Genomic DNA, 16,919 nt, shown 5'->3' on the forward strand with positions numbered 1-16,919 from the left:
TATCCTCGGTGGAGTGGGAGGGAGAGTTAAAGTGTTGAGCCACGGGGTGGTTGGGTTGGTTGGTCCGGGCGTCCCTGAGGTGTTCTCTGAAGCGTTCCGCAAGTAAGCGGCCCGTCTCCCCAATATAGAGGAGGCCACATCGGGTGCAGCGGATGCAATAGATGATGTGAGTGGAGGTACAGGTGAACTTGTGGCGGATATGGAAGGATCCCTTGGGGCCTTGGAGGAAAGTGAGGGAGGAGGTGTGGGCGCAAGTTTTACATTTCCTGCGGTTGCAGGGGAAGGTGCCGGGAGTGGAGGTTGGGTTGGTGGGGGGTGTGGACCTGACGAGGGAGTCACGAAGGGAGTGGTCTTTGCGGAACGCTGATAGGGGAGGGGAGGGAAATATATCACTGGTGGTGGGGTCCGTTTGGAGGTGGCGGAAATGACGGCGGATGATACGTTGTATACGGAGGTTGGTGGGGTGGTAGGTGAGAACCAGTGGGGTTCTGTCTTGGTGGTGGTTGGAGGAGCGGGGCTCAAGGGTGGAGGAGCGGGAAATCCACCGCATCTCCTCCACTTCCCGCTCCTCCGCCCTTGAGCCCCGCTCCTCCAACTGCCACCAAGACAGAACCCCACTGGTTCTCACCTACCACCCCACCAACCTCCATATACAACGTATCATCCGCCGTCATTTCCGCCACCTCCAAACGGACCCCACCACCAGGGATATATTTCCCTCCCCTCCCCTATCAGCATTCCGCAAAGACCACTCCCTTCGTGACTCCCTCGTCAGGTCCACACCCCCCACCAACCCAACCTCCACTCCCGGCACCTTCCCCTGCAACCGCAGGAAATGTAAAACTTGCGCCCACACCTCCTCCCTCACTTTCCTCCAAGGCCCCAAGGGATCCTTCCATATCCGCCACAAGTTCACCTGTACCTCCACACACATCATCTATTGCATCCGCTGCACCCGATGTGGCCTCCTCTATATTGGGGAGACGGGCCGCTTACTTGCGGAACGCTTCAGAGAACACCTCAGGGACTCCCGGACCAACCAACCTAACCACCCCGTGGCTCAACACTTTAACTCTCCCTCCCACTCCATCGAGGATATGCAGGTCCTTAGACTCCTCCACCGGCAGAACATAACAACACGACGGCTGGAGGAGTAGCGCCTCATCTTCCGCCTGGGAACCCTCCAACCACAAGGGATGAACTCAGATTTCTCCAGTTTCCTCATTTTCCCTCCCCCCACCTTGTCTCAGTCGGTTCCCTCAACTCAGCACCGCCCTCCTAACCTGCAATCTTCTTCCTGACCTCTCCGCCCCCACCCCACTCTGGCCTATCACCCTCACCTTGACCTCCTTCCACCTATCACATCTCCATCGCCCCTCCCCCAAGTCCCTCCTCCTTACCTTTTATCTTAGCCTGCTTGGCACACTCTCCTCATTCCTGATGAAGGGCTTATGCCCAAAACGTCGAATTTCCTATTCCTTGGATGCTGCCTAACCTGCTGTGCTTTAACCAGCAACACATTTTCAGCTCTGATCTCCAGCATCTGCAGACCTCATTTTTTACAGGAAGCAGAAGGTGATGGTCAAAGAATATTTTTGTGACTGGAAACCTGTGTCTAGTGGTATATCATAGGGTCAGTGTTGGGTCTTTTGCTGTCAGTTTTGTACATTAATAATCTAGACATGAATGTAGGAACTATGATCAGTAAGTTCACAGATTGGAGTGGTAAATAGCATGGAGGAAAGTCATAGGCCACACGACAGTATAGATGGGCTGAACAGGGGCAAATGGAATTTAATCTTGAAATGTGTGAAGCGATGCATTTTGGAAGGACTAACAAGGAAATGGAGTACAGGATGAATGATTGGACTTGAGTAAGTACAGAGGATCAGAGAGACCTTGGTGTACATGTCCATAAACCATAGTGGACAGCTGGATAGGGAGATTGAAAAGGTACATTAAAACTTGCCTTTATTAATCTGAAAACAAGAATAACTCACTTATGATAGAACTATATACAATGTGACTGAAGCCACAGCTGGGTATTGTGTACAGTCCTGGTTGCCATACTATAGGAAGGATGTGATTGCCTAGAGAGATTCACCATGATGTCATCTGCGTTAGAGTGATTCAACAATGAAGAGAGACTAGATAGGCTTGGGGTTATTTTCCTTAGAGAGAGAAGACAGAGGGGGTGGATATGATTAGATGTACAAAGTTCTGAGGATGTAGACAGGGAAAGTAGGGAGAAATATCTCCTCTTAATAGAGAGATCAATAATGAGGGAGCACAATTTTAAGATAAGAAACGGGAGTTTTAGAGGGAATTTGAAGAAACTGTTCTTCTTGTAATGGGTGGTAGGTTCCTGTAATTCATTGTCTGAAAGAATGGTAGAGACAGAAAGTGTTAAGATATTTCAGAACTATTTAAGTGAAAACTTGAAATGCCGTAGCATACAAGACTATGGGGCCAAATGGTTGAATATGGAATTAGAATAAAAATGGGATTAGAATTTAAAACAAGCAGAAATTGATGGAGAAACTCCACAGATCTGGCAGCAACATGTGGCGAGAAAACTGAGTTAATGTTTCACGTCTAGTGACCCTTCTGCAGATCAATTAACTGTTAATGAAACATTAACTCTGCTTACTTTTCACAGATGTTACTGGACCTGCTGAGTTTCTCCAGCAATTTCTGTTTTTGTTCATTTTAGATCTTCATCATTTGCAGTTCTTTGTTTTATTTTAGAACAGATGCATCAGTGGCACAGACACATTGGACTAAATGGCCTCTTGCCCTTCTATAAAAACTCTGACTGACTGTCTAACCCCCTTACTCCTTGAATATCATCAGAAAGTTAATATTGAGGCCAATGTATCAGTCACTTGTCCCTGCAATGCATGCAATGTATGAATGCCACCTTCTGCTTTGTATACAATGTTTGAGCCCTTTTTCTCCAGACTGTACTTACTAGTCTCACCTTGCAGCCAGTGTATGACACCTTCCCACCACACTTAGTGGGCCAAGGTTTATGCTGGAGGTGAGGTCTCCAATGACTGGGACTAAACGTTCAGCTTGCCCCTCTTTTGCCAGTTCACAACACAGCTATTTAATGGCCATTAGGTCTTTAGTTATCTGTCCTTTTGTCTTCCCATCCCAAACAGAGGCAGATGTTCCACCTCCAAGAGCTGCCAACTGATCAATGGCTGGTAGCTCTTTGGTCCCACTGCAACACAAGGAGTGGTTGCCACTTCTGGCACTGTACCCTTTCCCAACAACAATTCTCATGAGTGTAGACAACTTGTATTGCAGGAGTTGGCCATTCAGCCCCTTGAGCCTGCATCATCATTTAATATAATCATGGCTGAAGTCAAATCTGTATTCCCAGCTACCCCAACAGTCTTTCAGTCCTTTGGAACATGCCCTTTTACATCTACCCTATCAAGACCCTCAGGTGAAACCCAATGCACAATAGGATTGAAAGAAGGTTAATGACTTTTTGCACTCTACAAGGACAAGTGCCTTCTCTCTGCTACTTCACACTTAGAGGCACTCCAAATCTGTGCTATTGCACATGTTCCACACCAGTATTCATAGACCACAACTCTCACTACTGCGTGCATCATGTTCATACAAAGGCTCTCACATACATCAGCGTCTCAAACTACTAACCATTCCTTCCCTAGAAGCCTCTTGCTCACTCCTGGGAACAACTTATCACTTCTTCTGATCCTACCACAACATTAACAGCTCTTCCACCCATGTACCATCATACTCAAACTCTCCTTCGACTCCTTGCAGGAAAAATTGGCCTATCTCCTGGCTTGATGTAGCTGTAATTCCCAGAATGGTTGCAGTTGACCTTGAGGACTGACCATGGCCTAATCCCTGAACTGCAAGGACATTGATCCCCAAATTCTAGTGGGAGCATGTGCCTGTCTGACCATGGCCAATCCCCCAGTCTGTAATCGGACAAGCCCCTTGACTGACTGTGGTGGTAGCTTCTAACTAACTGTAGTCCCCTTGGCCCCATTAGGGACTGTGCCCTTTGACATTCAGATGCATCCATTTGATTGAAGCATGGCAGTGTGTTTGTTGCTTTAGCTGTTAACAAATGCTGCAGTTGTGACGTTGACTAAACCTGGTGCTGCATTGCAACAGATCAATCCCTTAATGGTTCAGTGTACACAACCATGACTAGTTATCTACCTCTCCCTCTATGATAAAAAGCAATGCAAACCAAAGGGACTGACAACTTCCAGTACCAAGAAATGACATAAAATGCATCCTGTGTGGATGCATGAGATACATCTGTGTCACTACATGCAAAGCATCCTGGCCAAAACATACTCGTCTTAAGTGTCCCTGAGTTTCAAAGTGAAGTCCTGAGCGCTGAAGTGTTGTGAAAGTTGGCATGACAGCAGGCATGATAATGTAATAAGATTGGAGATTTACTGACATTGACTTGCATGAAAAAAGGGTAGAAGAAAACCTTAAGAAAAATCAAGACTCATTCTTGGGGCACTGAGAAAACATCTCAATCTGCTCTGTACCCAGTCTGTCTCCCTACATGTTGGAGCACACATACAAGTCAAATATTGTTGTAGATAGTATATTTGTGAGGGAGTAAGGAATATTCTTTTTACATTTATTTCTGCAGATAGGCTGACTGAATAATTCACAAGGCACTGACGGTGAGTTGTGATTGGCATTATTATGTTACACATGTGTATATCTTTATGCATTTTCTTAATTGATGGAAGTGTGACAAAGGAGAACAATGAATATATTTAAAATAATATAGTGTTACATAATGAATAGGTTTTGATATAGAAATATAATTATTCGAATAACTTGTTATTGGGTTTAATATTTTCTAACCTCATTGCAATTCTAAATCTATTCAAACAGGCAGTAAATATTTCATAGAATCTTTTCAGTGTGGAAGTAGGTCATTTGGCCCATCGAGCCTACACTGACCGATTTGGAGCAATTGGGACTGTTACAAAATATATACAGTATATACAAAAACTACATATATTAATATAAAACAATATACTGCATGATGTGAAATAACTCCACAGAAGCGCATATCCTGTCACCAAGTCACCCTTTATTCACAAGTGCATAGTACATGGACTCTGATCAGCTAGCTCAGAGCCAGTCCCTAGAGTGAGAAGAGCCTTTGACACTCCTGGTTATATCTGTCAGTTTCCAATCAGGAAACTCACACTGAATGAGATTCACATGGCCAACCTGGTTCCAATCACTGCATCCCTTCTCTAGGTCTGGGGATATAGGTTTGTTCTTTTTCTTGCAGCTTCTCTTGAGATGTTTTTGCACCAGGTCCAGTTTCTTCAACTCTGACTGGACATGAACAGCATATAGCAGACCGTAGCTCATCTCTTGCACCCAGAGCACCTTGGAAGAAATTCCTCCTCTTCTCCAGGTGGTAACGGTATCAAGGCTGCGACATCAACTGCATCCATCTCGTACTCTGAGATTTCTTCAATGCTAGATGGAGGGGGAGAACCCATGGTTTCTGACAGCCTTTTTGGTTATTCTGAGGGGCTGAGTATGTTTTGCTCCTGACCTGTTTGCTAGGTAGCAGCTTTTATGTGATCCACATGTTTGTCAGGACTGCTTCACCTACCGCAACTTTGTATGTCATGGGACGTCACCTCACATTGACCTCGCCTCCTACCCATGCAGGGCCATTTCTGTGGTTTCAACACCAAATTTCGTCCCCTGAAGTAAGCTGTATCGCTTGCTTAAAGGAGGCAAGTGGCCGGCATTGGTGTTCCTGATGCTGTTTCACCATTCCTCCAGGTCCAGGAATATTAGGTTTAACCTGGTGAGGAGTCTTCTTCCCATCTGCTGGAGCTATCCCTGTAGTTGCGTGAGGAATGTTCCTGTAATCAAACAGGAACCTGGATAGTTTGGTATCGCATGAAGCCGTAGACTAAAACCTTAAAGCCTGCCTTCAGCGTTTGGAATGATCTTTCTGCCAGAACATTGGGTGATAGATTGTATGGAGCAGTCTGAACATGCTGAATGACATTCAACTTTTGGAAATACTCAAATTCCCTGCAGGTAAATGGGAAAACACATTGGAAATGGGTGTTGGTCATGTTTAGGGTATTTTGGAAACCTACAAATAAGCTCTGGACATCTGTCAATGGTGCACTCAGTCTTCTCATTATCATTTTATTTCCAGGTTTCCTGTCCAATCAGGGGCATTAGAAATGATGCAGATCCACATGACATGATTCAATATTTAAGGGTACTATCAGAAAAAGCAAGTTGAACAAGTTTGGTGGGAAGAAGAGAGAAACAAGTGCCAGAATGGAGAGCAGACAAATGAACACTCTGCTTCAGTGTACTGCTGATATCATGAATGTGTAACTGAGAAAGCTTTGAGACGATGGAAAGAGATATTCCTTAGGAAGAAACTTGTGCAGAGACTATGAAGCATGCTTGGAGTTTATGAAGAAAGTCAGCTGCAACTGTTTTGTTCCACCTTCAAGAATGCAGTTTAATGATCTAAGCAGGTAAACAAAGATGAGAGAATTATATATTTTTGACATACTGTTATGTGCATCAACATATCCTTAATCTGTCTTGCCAAGTCTACTCTATCACATCACTCCTTATACCCAATTACCGTGGAGATGCACCCACCTCTTTCTACCTATTCCTCCCTATGCCTTATTAGTAAGAAATGAAATTAAATCAATAGTAAGAAACATAAGTAGGGTCAGATGGTGTAGAATCTATGTGGGTAGAATTGAGGAATCACAAAGGTTAAAAAAAATAGTTGGAGCTATGTAAAAACAATGACTGCAGATGCTGGAAACCAGATTCTGGATTAGTGGTGCTGCAAAATCACAGCAGTTCAGGCAACATACGAGGAGCAGTAAAATCGATGTTTTGGGTAAAAGCCCTTCATCAGGAATACAGACAGAGTGCCTGAAGGGTAGAGAGATAAATGAGAAGAGGGTGGGGGTGGGGAGAAAGTAGCGTAGAGTACAATAGGTGGGTGGGGGAGGTGATGAAGGTGATAGGTCAGGGAAGAGGGTGGAGTAGATAGGTGGAAAAGAAGATATGCAGGTAGGACAGGTCATGGGGACAGTGCTGAGCTGGAAGTTTGGAACTGGGTTGAGGTGGGGAAGGGGAAATAAGGAAACTGTTGAAGTCCACATTGATGCCCTGGGGTTGAAGTGTTCTGAGGCGGAAGATGAGGCGTTCTTCCTCCAGGCGTCTGGTGGTGAGGGAACGGTGGTGAAGGAGGCCCAGGACCTCCATGTCCTCGGCAGAGTGGGAGGGGGAGTTGAAATGTTGGGCTACGGGGCGGAATGGTTGATTGGTGCAGGTGTCCCGGAGATGTTCCCTAAAGGGCTCTGCTAGGAGGCGCCCAGTCTCCCCAATGTAGAGGAGACCGCACCGGGAGCAATTGATACAATAAATGATATTAGTGGATGTGCAGATAAAACTTTGAAGGATGTGGAAGGCTCCTTTAGGGCCTTGGATAGAGGTGTATGCGCAGGTTTTGCAATTCCTGCGATGGCAGAGGAAAGTGCCAGGATGGGAGGGTGGGTTGTGGGGGGGAGGGGGGGGGCGTGGACCTGACCAGGTAGTCAGGGAGGGAATGGTCTATGCGGAAGGTGGAAAGGGATGGGGAAGGAAATATATCCGTGGTGGTGGGGTCCGTTTGGATGTGGCGGAAATGTCGGCGGATGATTTGGTTTATGCGAAGGTTGGTAGGATGGAAGGTGAGCACCAGGGGCGTTCTGTCCTTGTTACGGTTGGAGAGGTGGGGTCTGAGTGCAGAGGTGTGGGATGTGGACGAGATGCGTTGGAGGGCATCTTTAACCAAGTGGGAAGGAAAATTGCGGTCTCTAAAGAAGGAGGCCATCTGGTGTGTTCTGTGGTGGAACTGGTCCTCCTGGGAGCAGATATGGTGGAGGCGGAGGAATTGGGAATATGGGATGGCATTTTTGCTCACCAAACAGTAATTAGGAGCTGGGACACAGGATACACCAGGAGATAGAAAAGATGTGCAGGAAAGGCAAAGTTACAGTGATCATGGGGGATTTCAATATGCAGGTGGACTGGGAAAATTAGATTGGTAGTGGATTGCAAGAAAAGGAATTTGTGGAATATCTGTGAGATGGGTTTTTGGAGCAGCTTGTGGTGGAGCCCATTAGGAAATAGGCAGTACTGGATTTAGTGTTGTGCAATGAGGCAGACTTAATAAGGGAGCTTAAGGTGAAGGAACCCTTAAAAGGCAATGATCATAATATGATTGAATTTACTCTGCAATTTGAGAGGGAGAAGATAGGATCAGAAGTAATGTATTACAGCTGGATAAAAGCACCTACAGATGCATGAAGGAGGAGTTGGGTAGAATTGACTGGGAGAGGAGCCAAGCAGGAAAGTCAGTGGAACAGGAATGGCAGGAATATTTAGGTGTAATTCAGGAGGCACAGCAGAGATTCATCATGAGGAAAAAGAAGCAGGTCTCAGTTACAGGGAGGTTGAGGCAACATTGGCTGATTAGGGAAGTCAGGAATCGCACAAAAGCATGAGATAAAGCATATGATGTGAAGAATGGTAGTGGTAAACTAGAGGATTTGGAAGCTTACAAAGACCAACAGAGAGCAACAAAAAAAAAGAAATAAGGGAGGAGAAGATTAAGTATGAGGGTAAACTAAACAGTAATATAAAGGAAGACTGTAAGAGTTTCTTTAGATATATAAAGGGCAGAAGAGAGGCAAAAGTGGATTTTGGGCCATTGGAAAATGACACAGAAGAGACAGTAGTGTGGAACAAGAAAATGGCTGAGGAACTAAATAATTACTTTGCATCAGTCTTCACGGTGGAAGACATAAGTAATTTCCCAAATATTCAAGAGAGTGAGGTGGCAGAACTAAGTATGGTGGCCATCACCAAGGAGAAGGTGCTGGAAAAACTGAATGACCCGAAGGTGGATATAGCACTTGGATGAGATGGACTACACTGCAGAGTTCTAAGGGAGATAGCTGAAGAGATAGTGGAGGTGTTAGTAGTGATCTTCCAGGAATATTAGAATCAGGAAGGGTCTCAGGGACTGCAAAACTGCTATTGTGACACCCCTGTTTAAAAAGGGAATAAAGCAAAAGAAGGAAAATTAGCCTAACCTCGGTTGTGGATAAGATCCTCGAATCCATTGTGAAAAATGAGATTTCTGAATATTTGGTAGTGTATGATATTATAGAGCAAAGTCAGCATGGTTTCATCAAGGGGAGGTCATGCCTGACAAATTTGCTTGAATTCTGTGAGGAAGTAACAAGTGGGTTAGACCAAAGAGAGCCAATTTATGTTGTCTATCTGGTCTTCAAGAAAGCCTTTGACAAGGAACCTACTGAGTAAGGTAAGGACTAGGTGCTAGCATGGATAGAAGCTTGGTTGTCTGGCAGGAAGCAGAGAGTGGTGGTGAAAGGGTCCTTCTCAGGATGGCAGCCAGTGACAAGTGGTGTTCCACATGGCTTAGTGTTGGAATCACAACTTTACACATTATACATTAATGATCTAGATGAAGGAACTGAGGGCAGTCTCGCTATGTTTGCAGATGATACAAAGATAGATAGAGGGACAGATAACATTGAGGAAATGGGGAGGCTGAATATAAAAGCAGGGATGTACTTTTTTAGATTAGATTAGATTACTTACAGTGTGGAAACAGGCCCTTCGGCCCAACAAGTCCACACTGATCCGCCGAAGCGCAACCCACCCATACCCCTACATTTACCCCTTACCTAACACTACGGGCAATTTAGCATGGCCAATTCACCTGACCCGCACATCTTTGGACTGTGGGAGGAAACCGGAGCACCCGGAGGAAACCCACGCAGACACGGGGAGAATGTGCAAACTCCACACAGTCAGTCACCTGAGGCAGGAATTGAACCCAGGTCTCTGGCGCTGTGAGGCAGCAGTGCTAACCACTGTGCCACCATGCCGCCCTTTTGAGGCTCTATAAATCTCTGGTCAGACCACACTGGGAGTATTGTGTGCAGTTTTGTGCCCCATATCACAGGAAGAATGTACTGGCCCTGGAGTATGTTCAGAAGAGGTTCATGATAATGGTCCCATGAATTAAAAGCTTAAATATGAGGAATGTTTGAGGACTCTGGGTCTATATTTGGTGGATTTTAGAAGGATAAGGAGGGGGGATTTAATTGAAACTTAAAGAGTACTGAATGGCTTGGTCAGAGTGGATGTTGGAAGGAGAGACTAGGACCTGAGGGCACAGCCTTAGAGTAAAGGGAAGACCTTTTAGAATAGAAGTAAGGAGAAACTTCTTCAGCCAGAGAGTGTTGAATCGATGGAATTCACTGCCACAGGAGGCTGTGGAGGCCAGGTTACTGAGTGTATTTAAGACCGAGATAGATAAATTCTTGATTGTCAAGGGGATCAAGAGTTACAAGGAGAAGACGGGAGAATGAGGATGAGAAACTTATCAGCCATGATCGAATGGCGGAGCAGACTCAATGGGCTGAATGGTGTCATTTCTGCTCTTGTGTCTCATGGTCTTATGCCACTCACTCATATTGATTTGATTTCAGCAACAAGAGACATATGATAATTTCCATTATGATACCTCACTAGAATTAGTAACTCTTCTATCTCCCACAAGGTCTTCATGAGTGCAGCAGCATGAAGACATATTCAAGGGGATGTTTAGATGCAGATTAATAATCCACGAATAATCCAAGGTGATCATCAAACTCTCAATTTTTCAGTAAAAGAGTGACACTAATAGTCCCATCAGCATGGGACTATTGTGCCAGTTGTGTAAGAATACTGGCTATCTTTACACAAGAGTTATACAAATATTCTGTAATCTTTTCTTTCCCAGTCTCTCAGGCTTGATAGTTTTGTATGACTGTAATAGTTGGGATTTTATTTCAGTAGTCTCTTTGAGTTAGTTAAGCTGCTCCAACTTTTACTTAACTTTTACATTTAGAAGTTCCTTTTGATGTGCAAATTTAAGCTTTTCCAACTTATTCTTCAGCTCGAGAATCTTTGTCATTTTCTACCTGAAAAAGCCATTAAGCATTTCCATAGTAGTCGAGCAGGACCCTGGAAGAACACAGCAAGCCAGTCAGCATCAGGAGGTGGAGAAGTCAATTGTCTGATAAAACGCCTCTTCAGGAATAGAGGTGGAGGTAGGGGGAGTTGGAGATAAAGATTGGGGGATGAAGGGTTATGGGTGGGGAGAGGGGCAGAATGGTGAGGTGGTAATAAATGAATACAGGTAGTAGGTACGACCTGGTGCGTTCTTCCAGCCACCTGCTTGGATTCCAGCATTTGCAGTTTTTTTGCCTCCAATTAAGCATTTCTGTGACATGTTCACAGAATTAAAATAGAAAATGCTGGAGAAACTCGGCAAGTCTGGCTGCCTCTGTGGAGAGAGAAACAAAGTTAATATTTCAAGATTGATAACACTCTTCTTCAGAACTCACACTCACATAATTGTTGTGATGGAGAAGAAGCCATTTGAACCATTGTGTCTGCAATGGCTCTCTGAGCATTATAACTTTGTGCCAATTCCCTAATGTCTCCCTTTAACTCTGCACATTCATTTCATTTCAATAATCAGCCAATGCCCTCTTGAATACCTCATTTAAATCTGCCTCCTCCATATTTTCAGGCAGTGCATTCCACACCATAACTACTCACAGTGATAAAGTTTTTTTTCCTCATCTTGAGTTTGCTTCTTTTTCAAAACATTTTGAAACTGTGCCCTCCAGTTCTTGACCTGTTTATGAGTGGGAACAGTTTCTCCCTACTCACTCTGTCCAGATAATTTGAAACATTTTGAAAACTTGTATCAAATCTCTTTGCCTTCTCCAATTCATGAAAATAGTCTCAGCTTCTCCAATCCTTCCTCATTCCTTAAATATCTCATCCCTGAACTCATTCCTGTGTACTCTCTTCTGTATTGTCTCCAATGCATTTACATCCTTCCAACAGTATGGTGCCCAGAAATGTGCACAGTACTCTAGCTAAGATTAGCAGTGTCTTGTATAAGTTCATAATAACTGCAACACACTTGTACTGTGTATCCTTTATGCTTTAATAACAACTTTCTTCACTTGTCCTGCCACCTTTAATGACTTATGTACATGAATATGTCTGTCTCTCTACTCCTGAAAAACTGTGATAAATTTTATTTTTGCAATCTATATTTTTCCTTTTTTTTGTATTAAAGTGCATCACCTCACACTTCTCCATATTTAACTGTATCTGACACTTATCTGTGCAATCCACCAACTTGTCAAGGTCCTTTTGAAGTTCTACTCTGTCTTCCTCAGTTTCTCATTTCTCTTTGCATCATCAGAAAACTGTGAAACTGTTCTCTGTGCACCACAATTTAGATATACCAAAAAAAACTCATGGAGAGCTCTACTATAAGCCTTTTTCCAGCCCAAAAGACATCCATTAATCATTTGTCTGTTTCCTATCCTTCAGGCAATTTTATATCTACATTGCAACTGTACCTTTTATTCAATGACTTATAATTTTGCTCACGTCTTACGCGTGGCATTGTATTGCCATTTGAAAGTCCATGTAACAACATGAACCGTCTTACCCTCATAAACCCTTTCCTTTATATCTTCAAAAATCTCCAACAGGTTAGTAAGATCCAATTTTCCCTTAGCAAATCTAAATTTATCCACATATTTCCATGGGAATATGTATTCAATACGAATTCCATCCTGAGTAACTATTTCTACAAAGTTCTCTACCACCGGTCTGTAATTGTCACAAAAAGATCACAATTGGTTTTTGAAGAAGGTTGAAACATTTGCAGTTCTTCAATCATTTGGCATGACTGTTAAATCTAGAGAGATTAAAAGATAATTGCCAGTGCCTCTGCAATTTCCACTGTCACTTCCTTCAATATCCTTGGATGCATCTCATCCAGTCTCAGTGTCGATCTACTTTAAATACCAATAACTCATCCAGTACTTCTAATGAATGAGTTTCCTCCTTTGTCAGCATGTCCAGGGCACCATCTACCTTGTAGGTAAAGACAGGTACAAATTATTTATTTAACATTTCAACCATGCCCCTTACCTCCAGGTATAAATTCTCTATTTGGTGCCGAATAGGCCCTATGCATCCTTTTACCATCCTTTTAATGTTAATGTGCTTACACAGGGCATTTGGGATTTCATTTGATGTTACCTGCCAGATCTTTTCTCATAATCCTTATTTTCTTCTTGTATTTGCTTTTTAACTATCATTCTGAACATCCTGTACTTAGCTTGGTTCTTAACTGTATTTATGACCTGACACCTGTCATGAGCATAATTTTTCATCTTTAATTTAATTTCTATCTCCTTTTTCACCCAGGGAGCTCTGAATTTGTTTGTCCCCCCTTTTCCTTTTGAAGGAAAATACTTTGACTGTACCCAAACCATCTCCTCTTTACAGGAGATTAATGAGACTCCAGCTGTCCTGATGTGTGTATTAAATTTCTGAGCATTAAATATTGGCTAGGTTACATCTTGGACTTCAGCATATTTTTCTTCATGGATACTCTTTTGTTAGCTGGTAACAGCCATTGAACTACAACTTCTTGGGCTATCTCTGAATGTATCAATTGCATGGTAATGTTCCTGTACATTGTAAGGATGTGCTCTATATAGTTGGTTAGTGGGCGGCACGGTGGCACAGTGGTTAGCACTGCTGCCTCACAGCGCCTGTAGACCCGGGTTCAATTCCCGACTCAGGCGACTGACTGTGTGGAGTTTGCACGTTCTCCCCGTGTCTGCGTGGGTTTCCTCCGGGTGCTCCGGTTTCCTCCCACAGTCACAAAGATGTGCGGGTCAGGTGAATTGGCCATGCTAAATTGCCCGTAGTGTTAGGTAAGGTGTAAATGTAGGGGTATGGGTGGGTTGCGCTTCGGTGGGTCGGTGTGGACTTGTTGGGCCGAAGGGCCTGTTTCCACACTGTAAGTCTAATCTAATCTAATCTAATAAAACTGAGGGAATATCAACCCTTCATGAAGTTTTGATGTCTATGTTTGAACTCTGTGGTCTCTTTCATGCATGATAGAATATCTCTTCACAACCTGAGGCTTCACAAATGATGGTCACTTCACTGGCTGTGGAAAAGCTTAAAGTTTATCTTGTGTTCTTTTCTGATTGAGCTACAATATGCTGCTGACCCATTAAGTATGAGAACAGCTACCATTCCTGCTCATCCCTTGAACATAGCCTGTAACACTGGTAAGTAATTTCCTTTCAAATATATAGTCTGTAACTTTGCCAAGGTCTAGTTCATCTGAAGAATTATGGAGGTTCAGCTGACTTCCAAATTCTGATCTCTCTCTGCTTCCCTGTCATGCTTTGTCCGTCATCCCTGGAGGAAATGTTTTTGTCTAATTATAATTGTTGCTGGTGCTATTATTATTTGCCCTTGGTAGGTGCATTGGAATAAGTAGATAAAATTACCTCTTTGTTATCTTTTTTCAATAAAGAAACAAATCTTCTCCTAAAAGACCAGAGGGTCTTCACAAACAGTGCTGCTAAAACCAAGAGTAGGAAGGTCAAGGATTGCTGCTGGCAATAAATTACAAGATGAGTGATTGGATCATTCACTGGATATTGAAAGTGCAAACTAATGGCTAGAATGCCCTTTTTTAATTGGGCACCTTAATTTTCTACAAAGTTAAAAATCACACAACACTAGGTTATAGTCCAACATGTTTACTTGGAAACGCTAGTTTTCGGAGTGCTGCTTCTTCATCAGGTGTTTTTTTTTACACATTTTTCCCACATTTGCCACCTCTTTTGTGGGAGAAATTAAGTATCTGCAATATCTTTCTGCAGTACTAGGGATGGAGTTTCCATAGTGGAGTGCATTGAATCAACTGCAATAGATCTGTAATGGCTAGGTAGTGCTAACATCAGAGACAAATGGCTGATGTATGCTACACTTCACGATAAAAATAAGATAGGTCACTATATATCACATGTTATTCCAAATCATTATGCTTATTAAATGAAGATATTTGTGTGGCTTTGAATATTTATCATGTAGCCATTACATTTAATAAGCGTAATGATTTGGAATAACATGTGATATATAGTGACCTATCTTATTATTATCGTGAAGTGTAGCATACATCAGCCATTTGTCTCTGATGTTAGCACTACCTATTCCCCAAAGTTGAATGAAAGGCTCTCTGAATGTTTTTGGTTTTGACAATGCTGTTGCATCAGACAGAATATATCTGTTACTGTAACTAATATAAATTTAATGTCCTTGCATTAATCATGAATCCCAGAATTTGTCTTGTGGTTCTACAAAATCAGGAGAGCTAAATTCCATTGGGCCTATTATATCCCCAAAGAGAATTCATCAAGTCATTCAGCACTGCTCGTCACTTATAAGATGTATGTTCTTAACTTTATGTACTACCAGTGTCTGCCAAAGCTACCATTTCCTTTGATGCTTTTACTTCCACATTCCAGCTTCTACCACAGGCCTTTTCAGGAACCTCCAGCCTGCCATATGTGAATATGTGGTGCTTGTCAGAATCAGTAATGTTGCAATCCTGCCAATGTAAGTCAGAATCAACAGATACTCAGATTTGAGGTTCTGGTTGGTTTCCCACAGGTGTAGGAGCATCATGGGCACTTCAGAACAAACAGGAATATTTGTGAGCTACAAAGCCTTCCATTTCATTGGTGTGCAGTCAGCGTGCCACCACAAAAAGATCGTTATATGGGTGCACGCAAAATTTCCAAATTGCTGCCATAGTCATTTTGGTCTGTGGGCAGTCTAAACTCCCTGATCTCTTTGTCCTTGAAGCAGACTTGTGGCAGATGCTCAGCATCAAGGAACGTTGCAACTTGCCATGTGCCATCCATCAGAAACCCAATTGTGGAAGCCCAACTGTGTGACAATTAATCCCATACCTGAACCAACTGAATTGTTTAACAGATCATTGGCAGAAGGTTTCAACTGACCTAGAGAGGCCTTTTAGTATGTACCAGTCAGAGAATGACCAATTAACTGCAGAAGACATTTTGCTAAAATCCATGAGTAATGGCCTGACATTTGAAAAAGAAACTCTTGAGAGGGGGAAGAGAAATCTTTGCAGAAACTATCACTGAAAAGAAAGCTTTAGCCAATGACAGAGAACACCTGGAGGTGAATGATGATCTTTTAAAGAAAGGATTATAAATAAATGGAAATAATAAGCAGCCGTTAAGCCTTCAGCATTTTAGCAGTCTAAACATTCAGCTGAGATTAAAGCTAGTAGTTGGGTGATATTTTCTGAATATCCCACTAGAGTCCAATTTTGTATGAAACTGCAGACCTCAGTGCTACTCAGGAACTTCTTATGGATCATGGTTCAGAAGTTTATTCCCATTCCTCATGATGACACATTTCTACTTTCTGATGGAGTTTCAGTAATGTTCTGGTCTACAGAGTTGCAGCTGATGCTGAAGCAAGTGTTCAACTGATACCAATACCGACAGAGAGTGGAATTGCTATCCTTTGAGAAATAGTGAATTCCTCCTTCCCTTGTCTTCAGATTCTTTTTCAGATTGCGCTGAGTTCTTCTTTTCATTCACGAGATTTATTCCTGGCTTGGAGTGTGACACAGACATACAGAAGAGGGAGAATTTCGATTTTTTTTTTCCTTTGTGGAGTTGTGATAATTTGATTACCAAATCACGCTTGAAGACAATTTGATTTATCTTAACTCTTCTGATAACTTAGTGTGCAAAGACAGCACCTAGTGTAGCTCTAAGTGTGCTGATTTAGCTCACATAACAGTACTTAACTGGTTTAGGAAGAGGCAACATTCCTCTTCACTGGATCTCTGCTGGAAAGTGTATGCTTATGGCCAT

Source organism: Hemiscyllium ocellatum, chromosome 4 (assembly GCF_020745735.1).
Source record: "Hemiscyllium ocellatum isolate sHemOce1 chromosome 4, sHemOce1.pat.X.cur, whole genome shotgun sequence".
NCBI lineage: Eukaryota > Metazoa > Chordata > Chondrichthyes > Orectolobiformes > Hemiscylliidae > Hemiscyllium > Hemiscyllium ocellatum.